General features: G+C 35.1%; 1 protein-coding gene across 3 annotated transcripts in view; it reads right to left on the bottom strand.

Moving 5' to 3' along the window:
- LOC120775743 overlaps positions 1 to 10,512 on the bottom strand; it is a 32,421-nt gene extending 21,909 nt beyond the window's left edge. The window contains exons 1-2 of one of the 3 annotated variants that reach the window (XM_040106078.1): positions 10,428 to 10,512; positions 9,617 to 9,728 (exon numbers count right to left, since the gene is read on the bottom strand). The gene's annotated coding sequence lies outside the window, so the exon portion shown is untranslated. Of the gene's footprint in view, positions 1 to 9,616; positions 10,033 to 10,427 lie in introns of all 3 variants that reach the window. The other 2 variants (XM_040106071.1, XM_040106087.1) reach the window with 2 other exon arrangements.
- Positions 10,513 to 12,826: the final 2,314 nt, after the last annotated feature.

The following is a 12,826-nucleotide window of genomic DNA, read 5'->3' as shown; positions in this document are numbered from 1 at the left end:
CATTTACATATAGTACAGACATACGCATAAAGGACTGATCTAGTCAGCCAGCCGTAAACATTTACTTTAAATATATAAAATAACATGTCTATAAATTTCCATTCCTTGGAAACAACAACACATACATTTATATGTTTCTATAACTAACCTTACCTGATACTTTCAATCATTGTCTCTCCTTTAATGCTTCGAATATATCGCACTTTTAAGAAAAAATTAACTGATGTAAGGTTTATACTTGAAAGTATGAGGTAGGCAGTAGAGCTTGTGTTTCTGACTTAACATCATACGCATTTGGATTGTAAAGAAAAGAGATATTTGGGCTAAGTATAAACAATTAAAGTCCCTATTGTTATTATATCTTGGATAAGGTATATAAAATCTGCCACGAAAATTGTAACACTCAGAAGGAAACGTCCTTTTTCATGATAGAGCGATAACTTGTTTGGTTGAGTGATGTTAAAACAGCAGCGCTGTTCTCTACCTTAGTTTCTCAATATCTAGTCTTTCAAGTTGATTATTTCTCTAAGGTCATTTTTAAAGATAATTTGAAGTTCTCGAGGAATTATAATACGTGTACAGTTTGACAAAAGAATGTGTATTTCAAATAAAAACACAGCAACGTATCATTCGAAATTTTTAAAACTTTGGGTAGTCTACTTTGTCACTAACTCAGGTATTAGAGTGGCTCGAAGCATTTAGTGAAAGTCGTGAAGTCATTAAAAATATGACACATGCGAGTCGTCCATTCACCTCTATTAGTGATGATAACATCGAAAAAGTTAAAAAAAATAGTGTTTGAAAATGTCGTGTTAACATAAAAGAGATGGCAGAGAAACTTAACAGCTCTTTTGGATCGACCCAACACATTTTGATTAATGTTTTGAGTATAAAGCGTGTCAAAGCTAGACTCATTAGAGAAGACCTAAATCAATAGCAAAATCGACGTCGAGTAGAGGTCGCAAAAGAAATGCTTGACAACGTTACTGAGGACCCTACTTTCATCAAACGCATCATTACTGGTCAAGAGGGTTTATGAATCTGACGTCCAAATTGTCAAACAATGTAGCGAAAGGCGTTGCATAAATGAGCAGAAACCGAAAAACAAAAAATTCGCTTGAAGTAATGAAGTTTGACCCATCCGAAGCTTACGATAAATGTATGGACCGTTCCCACTACAGCCGGGTCTAATTAACCGGAACGGTAATTTTCTTCCTTTCTTCCGCTTTTAACTCTAAAATCCAGTTATTATCGGATGGTACTTAAAAGTATTAAGGAGGGTCATACCTTTAGAATTTTCAAAAAATTAAACATTTTTTTTGGTTCCGAAGTTTCTTTGGTATACTTTGATAATTTTCGAAGAAATAGGCTCCAGAACGACTGCACTTCATGCAGCGGCTGTCTGGGTACCAAAACTCTGAGGCGCGTTTCCTCGAAACTAACTTTTTTATCCGGCCGTCAAAATTGCGAGCGTATTATTTTACCGATTTACTTGAACTAAAGCGTATTTTATAGACAATTTTATACTCAAGTGCGTGATATTTTGACAGTGGTTAAGCTATTTTGATGTCGAAAAACAAGGGAAAAAATGCCCGCTTTCAGAAAATCCAGGCCTACATCTCCAATGTTTCGAAATTCTCAAAACCCCTCTACTATGAACTTGATAAAAACTTCTTGATTAAAAAAAAATTTACTTTTTTCACTTCAGATAAGAGGCCTAGTCAGGAACTTGACGACCGTAACAAATGTCAATCAACGCGATCGTTGATATTTCCGCCATTTTTTTTTACATAAAATAATTTTTATTTTGTAGTTCAATAATACCTCTTACTAAATATATGCAAAAATTTGGATGTGATCGGTTTTTATTCTCCCATAATAAAAGGTGAAAAAATCACCTTTTCTTACGGTACTAAATGTTTCCCCCCTTAAGCATTCTCTGAAGCACATCTTTTTTGTAGTCAAAGCTTTTTCAGAAATTCGAGACTCCGAAAACTCGAAACGAATAACTCTTTATAATAGTGGTTACCTTAAATTTATATAATACATATGTACATGCACATACTTATATTCGTGCATACCACTGTCTATTATTTTGTGTTAACCAAAATCAATCATTGTTTCCAAAAACGTGTGTGTGTGTGTGTGCTTGTGTGCAAAAGCCAAAATTGTAGGTCAGTGTGCGCTGAAGCGTGCCAAAAGCTACACAACAACAAAAATATTAACCGCCTCTGCTTCCTATATTTAATAGCACAGTGGCAGCTCAACACGTTAGCAACAAAAACAATAATTATTTATTTATTTTGTTTGTGCACGTTTTCCAAAGCGCATATGGCACATACATATGTATGTATGTTCGTATTGTTGTATTTATATATGTATGTTCGTTAATTTGTATTTTTTTATGTATGTATGTAGTACATATGTATGTTGTGTTTACTTAAATAGAAGCCGAAAACGTGTGAGTTGTTGGCTTAAGCATTAAATATACAAAAGCTAATAAAACAAATATCAAAGAATAAAAAGCTCAATTGCTGGCGCTGCTGAGTAGGCCTTGAATTCTAAACCAGTAAATAGTTAGATAACCATTAGTTACAACAACGAAATAAGCAAAAGTTCAGCAAAACCGGTATCTATTTCAGGTACGCACTCACCTTTATTTATTATTTACACTTTGTTTATTTGAACAAATGAAATATTTCAACTGTCGCAGTTTACTTACATACATACGGTCACCTGTGTAAGTGTAACTCAGCGTTGCCGAAGCACACAAACTTTCTGAATATATGTACATACATATATTAATATACCATGTAACATTTGAAATTTGCACAAATTATGCATATAGTACTATTTATAATAAACTCGTATTTATTATGTGGTTGTTGTATATATTTTCTCAATTGTTCGAGTAATTATAAATGCGCAACTTGTCCCCCGGGTGTTAAGTAATAGTTGGGTTTTGAAGTGGCAGTCCATAAGTGTAACGAAACTGAAGCAGAAAATTGATTTTGTGTATGAAGAATTGAACGGTTGTCTACTGGTGAATAGTTAAATAGGAAATATGGGTACCTTATGTATATACATAACTCCATTCCAATTAGACACACAAAACCAAAAATCAAAAAATGAAGATTCATTCTTAAGATAATAGTTTTGCCAGGTAATACCGATAGAAATACCTCTAAGTATGACGCTATGTCTGAACTTAGCATCCCTGCAAAGCTAATACGTTTGTGCAAGCTGACGTTAAGCAACGATCCGAACCTGGAAGCACCAAATGAAAGCAAACAAGGTTTTAGACAAGGAAGCTCCCCATAGTGCAACTTCTTCAATCTATTGTTGGAGAAAATAATTCGAGCTGCAGACGATGGTATTAATATCATTGACCTCAACACCCGCGCCGTTAGGTCTGCTTTCTCCAGCGAAGCAAATGGGTCTGGTAGTGAACGAAGGCAAGACGACATATCTCCTATCATCAAACAAACAGTCGTGGCATTAGAGACTTGGCTCCCACGTCACTGTTGACAATTTCGAATATCTTGGAACCATTATTAACTCTTACCAACAGATGCTACTTGGGACTAAGTGGGTAATTAAGAAGTAGAGGACCAGCTGAAAAAAGTTATTCTGCGTTGAACTCGACGAACAAAGCCCATTCCACTCAAAGTCACTTATAGTACACGTCCTGCCATATGGTGCAGAGGCATGGACGATGACAACATCTGATAAGTCGGCGTTACGAGTTTTCGAGAGAAAGGTTCTGCGGAAGATTTATGGTCCTTTGCGCATTGGCAAAGGCGAATACAGCAGTCGATGGAACGGTTAGCTGTACGAGATATACAAGGCCATAGACATAGGTCAGCGAATTAAGAGACAGCTTGTAAGCTGGCTAGGTCATGTCATCCATTTGGATGGAAAGACCTGCTCTTCGAATATTCGACACAGTTTCCAGTTGGAGAAGCAAAGGAAGAGCAAAGCCTCCGCTCCGTTGAAAAGACCAGGTGGAGAATGGATGGTATCTTTATTCTCTTAAAACTTGTTAGTAAATTACTTTAACTTTTAGTTTTACATCAGTTTTCGCAAGATGGCTTGATGTAAAAATTTTTTTTGAAAAACAAGTTGCAGTAATAACAAAAAAATCTCACGAGCTTTGCTAGGAATTTTTTTTTAATTTTGTCATACTAATAATATGTTTGGATTTGGTCATTGTCCAATAAGCACGCTAAGCACGAACGGAAATTGTTAAAGTTGAACAGAAGAAGGTCTCCGTTGTTCAGCTTTTGCAAGACTGAGGTTAACAGCTCGGCAGTCGGTTCTTCGACGTACCAAAATAAGAAACTGATTTATGGCAGACTCAAAGCACTTTATGGATTTATGAGGGACTTTATAACTAATATATAGATATTTACAGTATGATAACGGAGCGGTGTTCTAAGCTGTCGACGTAAGATCCCAGTTAGGATCGATCTCTTAACCTATATCAAAGAAATTAATAAAATTCATTAAGAATGAAACTTATTAGGTTGTGTAGGTATTATATTAACTATTATATTAATTGCAATTGCATGTTTGTTCGTGAATCTCTCTTCACCTTGCTTTTTTTCCAGAAGTCTAAAAAATATTTTACCGAGCATTATATACCTTTGTCATCGATATCGAGTTTGGCGCCAAACAGTGCAGGGGAAGAACTACTGGTTGGCTGTTGTAAACTCGGCTAAACCCGCGTAAGCGTTGTCTACGCCAATAAAGAAAGAAGAATCGGTATCAACTATCGATCAATGTTTATAATTATCGTAGAAAAAAACAGCAAGGTGAAAGCAAACGGAGCTTCCTGTAATTTTTACGAAGCGTGTTTTTCCCTAATATTTAATAATAATCCAATTCCTCTTTGGCTATACTTAGATTTTGGGTCTATGGCAAAGGCTCGTCAGAAAATTCGACCACCACTATATATTACTAACTACTAGTTTTAATGCCTGTGCCTCTTTACCCACCATTTTCTGCTCACCGTATATTATCACTCAATGGAATTTCTCGATGAATACTGCCCTTCGCGGCTTGTCTATAGTATAATACAATAACATACTTAACTTAGTATATAGTACTTAAAGAAATCAATAGTTTGATAACTTTGTCTAGTAACAACTGTCAAATTCATAAAAAAACATTTTTATACCCTGAATCGAGTATATTAAATATGCCATTTATGAGTTTGTAACACCCAGAAGAAAACGTCCCCCAGTAAACCAAGGCTACTCAAATTCCAGAACATTGAAAGATTCGAAATAAACTCTACAAAAGTGTTTCGTTTAGAATTGTCAATTGGGCTTTAAAAATCAAAGAAACTTTAACAGTAATTATTGGTAGCGGTGTTGGGTATTTAACCGGTTACTTAACCGATAAGTGGCTTGCAATATCGAAGACCTTATAATATATATCTATGTATATGAATGTATATATAAGGTATAGCTGTCATACAAACAGACCGATCAAAATCAAGTACTGGTGCAGGAAAATTTTTTTTATTTGTTAATGCTATTAAAGGCTACTCGTATTAGCTTCGGTGCAACCAAGTCAAAAATTTTTCTTCTTTCAAAAAAGTTGTGCCGACACCTCGAAAAATCACAGACTTTTAATTTATCCAAATTACATACACAAATATACAATAAAAAAGGTAATTATAAATTTCTACGAAAAAAAAATTTAAATTTAATCAGATTGCTAAGCAAATAAAATGTAATGACTTAATATAAAGCGCAATTACTCAGTTCTCTTATAGTTCATTCATTAATTACCAACCTTAAATAAAAATAAAAATTAAAATAAACACAAACATACATACAAAACAAATAAGAGAAATAAAATAGCTGCTCGAATAGTGCAACAACCCCTTGAACAAATTATTTACAAAGTTTTATATTTTTTCATTAAAAAGCAGAAATATGCACAAATACTTACATATACCCACAAACATACAAGCATTCAATGTACAGCCTCCTTATAAACTATTTCAATCTCACTAAGCAACAATAAAAAATACAATTTGCTGCGTTTTAAAAGCTTTTCTAGAGCGCCGAGAGCGGCACGTGGTATAAACGACGCGAAAATATATAAATAAACAGAGAGTGCAACTCGTGAAACTCTTGTAATCAAACGAGCTTTAATCGAGGTACTCGACGACAACAAAAGTGGTACACGCGTTGCCAGTGTTGCCACTAAGTACCATGCGAAACCAAATGTATGCTTTTTTCTATGTTGGATGGATAATTTTGTGGTGTTTTTATGTGACAAAAGTTGAATTCCCTAGAAAATACATAATTTGATAAAAAGAACGTTGAAAAACTGTATAGTACGGCATATTTTCTCTTTGCTGATGCCCATCTTTGACTCTCTGCTGTAACGATACTGAGTCAAGCAATCACTAAACTGTCGGAGAAGATTTCATAGCACAAAATCATATCTTTCTAATGCCATATGGCGTAATCCGATCAACTCATACAAGGCGAGATATAGATTATTTCAGCTAGATATTGCAACAAAATGTACATATATATTTTTACTAAATATTTTTTTTCTGCTAAATTTGTTTATTTTTTCATAATTTTTGGTGGAAATCAGTAAAAAAAAATATACAAGATTAGACTATATTCGCTATAGTTCGTAGGATATTTTAGCAGTATATCAAGAACACAAGAATACGTGTGGTACGAAGCCTTCAAAGACGGTCGAGAGAGATCGTTGAAGACATGCCTCGCTCTGAATGACCTTCGGCCTCTTCATCTGATGAAAATATCAAAAAAGTGAAGCATATGATGCTTGAAAATCGTCAGACAAATGTTAAAGAGATGAGAAAGCTCGGCATCTCAAGTCCGTTTGAAAGATTTTGATGGTTATCTGAGGTATGAAACGCGTTCTTGCTCGACTCGTCCCGATAAAGCTGAATTTTTTCAAAAAGAGTGCCGTAAACAGGTCTCTTTGGACATGCTTGATCGTGCGAATTCCCTTCCCACATTCATAGAGAGCATGATAACTTCCGATGAGACATAGATTTATGACGTTGACATGCAAACAGAGTAGAATTCCGAAAAATATTGATAATTTTCTTAATACTAAACTTAAAATTTGGTTATTTATTTTTTCGGAGACAGTGGCTACACTGTTCATAATGGGCAAACTTTATGTTGCATGTAAATATGTTTGTGAGCCATGTAGTAATGTCAAAATTCACAAATACATAAGTACATCGTTTTTAAGATTCGGGATTTCGTAACCCTTTTCCGCTCAACTGTGAAACACAAGTCTATCTTTACATTGCCCTAAAATTTCCGAACATTACACTCTTCATTACACATTTTCGTAAAATTTATAAAAATAAAGTTTTCTTTGAAACTAATCAATTGAAAGATTTCTTTAATTATTCAAAAATTATGTTTATTAATTTTACCTATTTTAGTTATTCAATTAATAACTATAATAAATCAAGTTCATTCATTATTGCTTCTGAAGACCAGCCATACCATATAAAGGGATCAAATTTTTACTACAGGATCTTACGCATCTTATTTTAGGTTGGAAAAACGCTCTACTCCGACATAATATTTCTCTTTTAATTTATGCAAATAATATTTACAATATCAGAATTTTAGCCACATTTTCCAAGAAGATATAACGTTTTTGAGCCAAGTTTTGTTCAGCGATGAGACCCATTTCTAACTCAATGAGTATGTAAACAAGCAAAACTGTCCCTTTGAGACGAAGACCAACCTGAAGAGATTCAAGAGCTGCCATTTCATACAGAATAAAAAACAGGTTGGTGTGACCGTCATTGGCGACCGACTATTAGATGCCTGAAATTCAAGCCCGTGATCTCGGCGTCATTTGGTTTCTACAAGACGTCGCCACTTCGCACACATTGCATCAATCAATGGATTTATTGAGAGAACACTTCGGTGAGCAGATAATTTCACCTTTTGGCTCGATCAATTGGCCACCAAGATCGTGTGATATCATAACGTTAGGCTTTTTCCTGAATTTGGAAATTAGGGTTCCTATTGAGATATAATAGTGGGCTTCTGTCAAAGTATATAGTATAAATATGTACATGTATCAAATAAAAGCGTTCACCTCGATGTTCACCACTTAACCTAACCTGACTTATGGCATACTATCCTACATCCCGAAAAAATATTTTTTCGGTATTTTCTAATCTAATTGAAAGCTAAATATTTCAACTGCACCTCAGCAACAAAAAGTTTTTAGTTTGCACGTTGCAGAAGAACGTCATGAAATTTGACGTCAAATTTAGATATAGAATAGTAAAAAAGAAAAGCAGCCAAAAGAGACAAATAAAAACAGTCTAGAAGCGTGAAAATGCTTCACTATATTTGAAATTTGTTATTTTGTAGCGGGTGGCGTTGAACTGTTACATAGTTTCAATTTTGCACATGCTATAGATAAGGACATATGATGATATTATGTAATATATGTATGTGGTACAAACTAGTAGAATTGAAATGAAACTTATAACTAGTAAAAAATTTTTAGTTTAGATCAAGACTTGACCAATTGAAATGCAACTATTCGGAAAAATATTAAAGATATGGAAGTTCTTTGGAAAGTTGGTGGTATTGGCTCAAAAAAAAAAAACTAAAAAGATCCGAACAAAATCGGAATTAAAATTGTTCTTGAGAATCGTTATTGAACTAATAACTTATGATATAATAAGTAGCTCTTCTTAACTAGTCTGGTATAAACTGATATAACTAGTATAAACCGGTATATATGGTACAAATTATTATATTTCTCGTCGAAATTTGAATTTTTCGTAGATAAACGTATTAAAACGAAGTAACTGGTCTGGTACAGACTGGTATAACTATTATAAACCGGCATATTTAGTACAATTTAACATAGTTTTGATCGAAATTCAAGATTTTAGCAGATAATACTCTCAATGCGAAGTTGACTGTATGACAAAATGGTCTGGTATAAACTGATATAACTAGTTTAAACCGATATATGTGGTACAAATCATTACATTTCTGGTCGAAATTTTAAATTTTCATAGATAAACGTATTAAAACGAAGTAACTGATTTGGTATAAACTGGTATAACTAATGTAAGCAGTTCTATATATTACAAATTAATATATTTCTGATCAAAATTCGAGATTTTAGTAGATAAACACATTAAAATGAAGTAACTGATCTGGTATAAACTCGTATACCTAGTATAAATCGGTATATATGGTAGAAATTATTATATTTCTAGTAGAAATTCGAGATTTTAGTAAATGCTTAACAAAAGAACAGTCGACACAACTAGTCAGTGCTGTGGTTCATACTAGTTGTGGGGTACTTTGTAACTAATTGATTTCACTGCAGGGAGCGCTCAGCGTCACTAGACAGACAAATATTTGATCATCATGATACAAGGGCTATTTGGGCGAAATCTCTCTTGCTTGCCAAAACGTGCCAACTTTTCCGCATTTTCTGAAGATTAAAAGTTCAATGTAGTCATGAATCATGTTGTTCAAATTGTGTGTGTGAGAAACTTTTATTTCACTAAACTTAAAAAAAAAATGAATTGGTTTAATTTTTGTAATATACTCACTATGGCTTGCTTGCTGTCAATTTGTTGAGTTTAGTTGCGTAAACTTTTTTGTTATTATTTTTACTAATATTATTTAATAACCACAAATATATTTACTTTAAAATATTTACTTCTAAGAGTATAAAGAGTGAATTAAATGTAAGCGCACTTAACCATAAAATTTTGGAGTATTTAAGTAATTGCACATTTTATTGAAAGCACTGAACTAATAATAGACGTCGTGTCTGGCAAAACACTGTTAATTGAGTAATAAAAGCGCACCCAAAGAGATGAAGGGCTAAGATGTTCACAAACTGATTTTTTATTTATCTTTTTGCCACACTCTCGCACGTCGCTATGTTTAATTATAGAACGAATGCGAATGGCACTATAGTAACCTTGATACTTTCCGCCCGACGCTCGGCAATCAATGAGCCCTTAATGAGAAGATATAGACTATATAATAAAGTTGTCAAATACGCGCATACTTAAAGCAAATGGAACGCGAAGACAACATTAGCGACACAATCAAGCAGCAAACGAAACGAGAATTTTCACAAAAAAACGCTGGAAAGCTGTTTCTACAACTGTGGGCCAGCCAAAATCCGATATCGGTTAGCTACGCGCTCTGCGTACAGCAAAATCACTCTTCTTTTGAGTGTTTTAGTAAATTATCATAGCGCCCACAAACAGAAGCAACGTCTCGCTGGTTACTTTTACAGTTATTTATGATATATTATATTATATGTTCATATTATATTATATATATATATATTGATATAATATGTTATATACACATATTAATATGTTACATATGATTTAAGAAACACACAAACAAAGCCTTATAGTGTCTCTAGCGTAGTGTGGGTCTATTTGTCTACGTCTTTGCTAGCGCGAAACCATAACCGAACCGCTCCACAATTAATTGAAAACTGACTGAGCGCTGTTTAGCCGACGCCGTCGACAACTAGCATGTGAAAATTTTAAAAAGCTCAGTGTGCTTTTCCGGCCGCTCTCGCAGTATCGCACATGTCGCACTTTGCCCCCTGGCTGACTACGTCTTCATACTCGTACTTGTTGCCCTTTCTATGTGGTAGAACGCGACTGCTTTTGCATTTGTGATAAGTACGAATATAAAAGTGCTGGACGCTGTTAATAGTTACTGATGCATTTTTTAGGGGTTGCCAATGCTCCTTTATGGAAGTAAAACTGCCTGAGCGATGTATGGGTATAAAATGAAATCTTCAATCTTATGATTGAGGTGTGTGCAATAGCTTTTATGAAAGTAATAACTATATTACAACACCAACAATAACACTTAAGCACAAAGCACCCGCGGAACCCGGTCTGCGAAGACCGCTCTAAGGCTTAGAGATACTGCCCGGATATATGCAAGAGTATAAATGTACTCATGCTGAAATTCTCTTTCCCTTCCATTGCATCCCTGAAAACTTGGGCCACTGTGTTATAGAGGCTACTTTTGGCTTTTTCACAGATGGATCGAAGCAATGAAGTAAAGTTGGAGGATGCGTCTTCTGTAAGGAGCTCTCCCTCAAGCTTAGCTAAGAACTACCGGACTGTAGTGTTTTTCAGGGAGTTGGCATTCACACCAACAGCAGAGCGGCGATTTTAGCATTGAGTTCGCAAATTATGAACTCAAAGTTGAACGTGTGGTGTCTGTCCTCACTAGAAATAGCATCATGCTACCACATCATCAAACTCATTTGGGTGCCTGATAGGAATCGCTGAAAACAGAAAAGCCGATGAGCTTGCAAGACGGGGCACATATACACCGCTCACATCGGAGTGGGAACGAGTCGGGATCTCCGTTGTCATCTTGTGCTCTAGTACTGGATTTATGAACTTCACGTGCACTTAGCAGGCATTGGTCGACGCACAGCTCCTGTGTGACATGGAGGCCCTTCTGGACAAGAGTAGAATGTAAAAGGGTTGCTTCCCTTAGCAAATGTCATTTGGCAGCAATTGTAAGAGTTCTCATTTTTCAATAAACAAATTGTATCGTAGAAGGTGAGGTGGAAACATGCAGGCATTTATCTTCCATTGTCCAGCTTTTCCGAGACTGAGGCTAAAACATCTCGGCAGTCATATCTATATTAAATCTGGTTTTACACTTCCCAGTATTCTCGAATCAACCAATAGATAGGAAGTTCACTCTGCCTATTCACACAACAACCAGTTTTACAATGCCGGAATTTTTTCGGTTGAGAATAGTTACTTTGGGCGTTTCGGAAAATTTTCATTCCATACTTTAGTTGACCCCTTAGAAATTGTGCATATTTGACCTTTCGACCGTACTTCCACTAAAATGGGTGGTTAATAGAGGAAAAATATAGCATTATTTGAAAAAATTGTGAAATAGAAAAGTCTTCCCCTCAACCGGTAATATAAATGAAAATTATCAAGAGGTCGACACTTGTTACCTAATTATCGACTTTATATAGCATCCCAAACTGGACGTAGTAACGAAGTCGACATCTTTTCTCTTTGTAAATTGACTTGAGGTTTCTGGCAAGGAGACTCCTTATCGTGCGGTATTGATATCATTGGCCTCAAGCCGTTAGATCTGCTTTCTTCAGATGAGAACAAGACGAAATATCTCCTGTAATCAAACAAACAGTCGTCCCGACTTGGCTCCCACTTCACTGTTGACAGTCATAACTTCGAAGTCGTGGATATAAGTATATCGTCTATCTTGGAACCAGTATTAACACCAACAACAATGTCAGGCTCGAAATCCAACGCAAAATAACTCTTCCCATAAGGTGCTACTTCGGACTGGATAAGCGATTGAAAAGTAAAGATCTCTCTCGCAGAGCAAAAACCAAACACTATAACTCACTCATCATCTCCGTCCTCCATCATTGCCCTCGGTCTTCAAGAATAAGGGTAAAGCTGAAAACCACACTTGGAGTCCCACAGTGCAAAATTTGGCTGCACTTATGTGCGAGTCCTCTTTAAATTGGAAAGTTGTCAGCGGAGCGGCAGCTCTAATTATGACAAGACTGAGACATTTACTGTCGTGTTAGTCCATATAATAGAGAATGCTTAAAAGTCTTCTTCTCTCCCATTAATAAAAAAATGTCCTTTTGTTTAAAAGCGCACATATTTTATTAATTACAAATTCACTTATGGCAAAGCACTAGCACTAAATTCGCTTAATACTATATACATGCATACATACACACATGTGCAATTAATATTACATACTTT

The sequence above is a fragment of the Bactrocera tryoni genome, chromosome 1, assembly GCF_016617805.1.
Source record: "Bactrocera tryoni isolate S06 chromosome 1, CSIRO_BtryS06_freeze2, whole genome shotgun sequence".
In the NCBI taxonomy this organism is placed as follows: Eukaryota; Metazoa; Arthropoda; class Insecta; order Diptera; family Tephritidae; genus Bactrocera; species Bactrocera tryoni.
The sequence above is the reverse complement of the archived record's forward strand: the minus strand, read 5'-3'. Positions and strand labels throughout refer to the sequence as shown.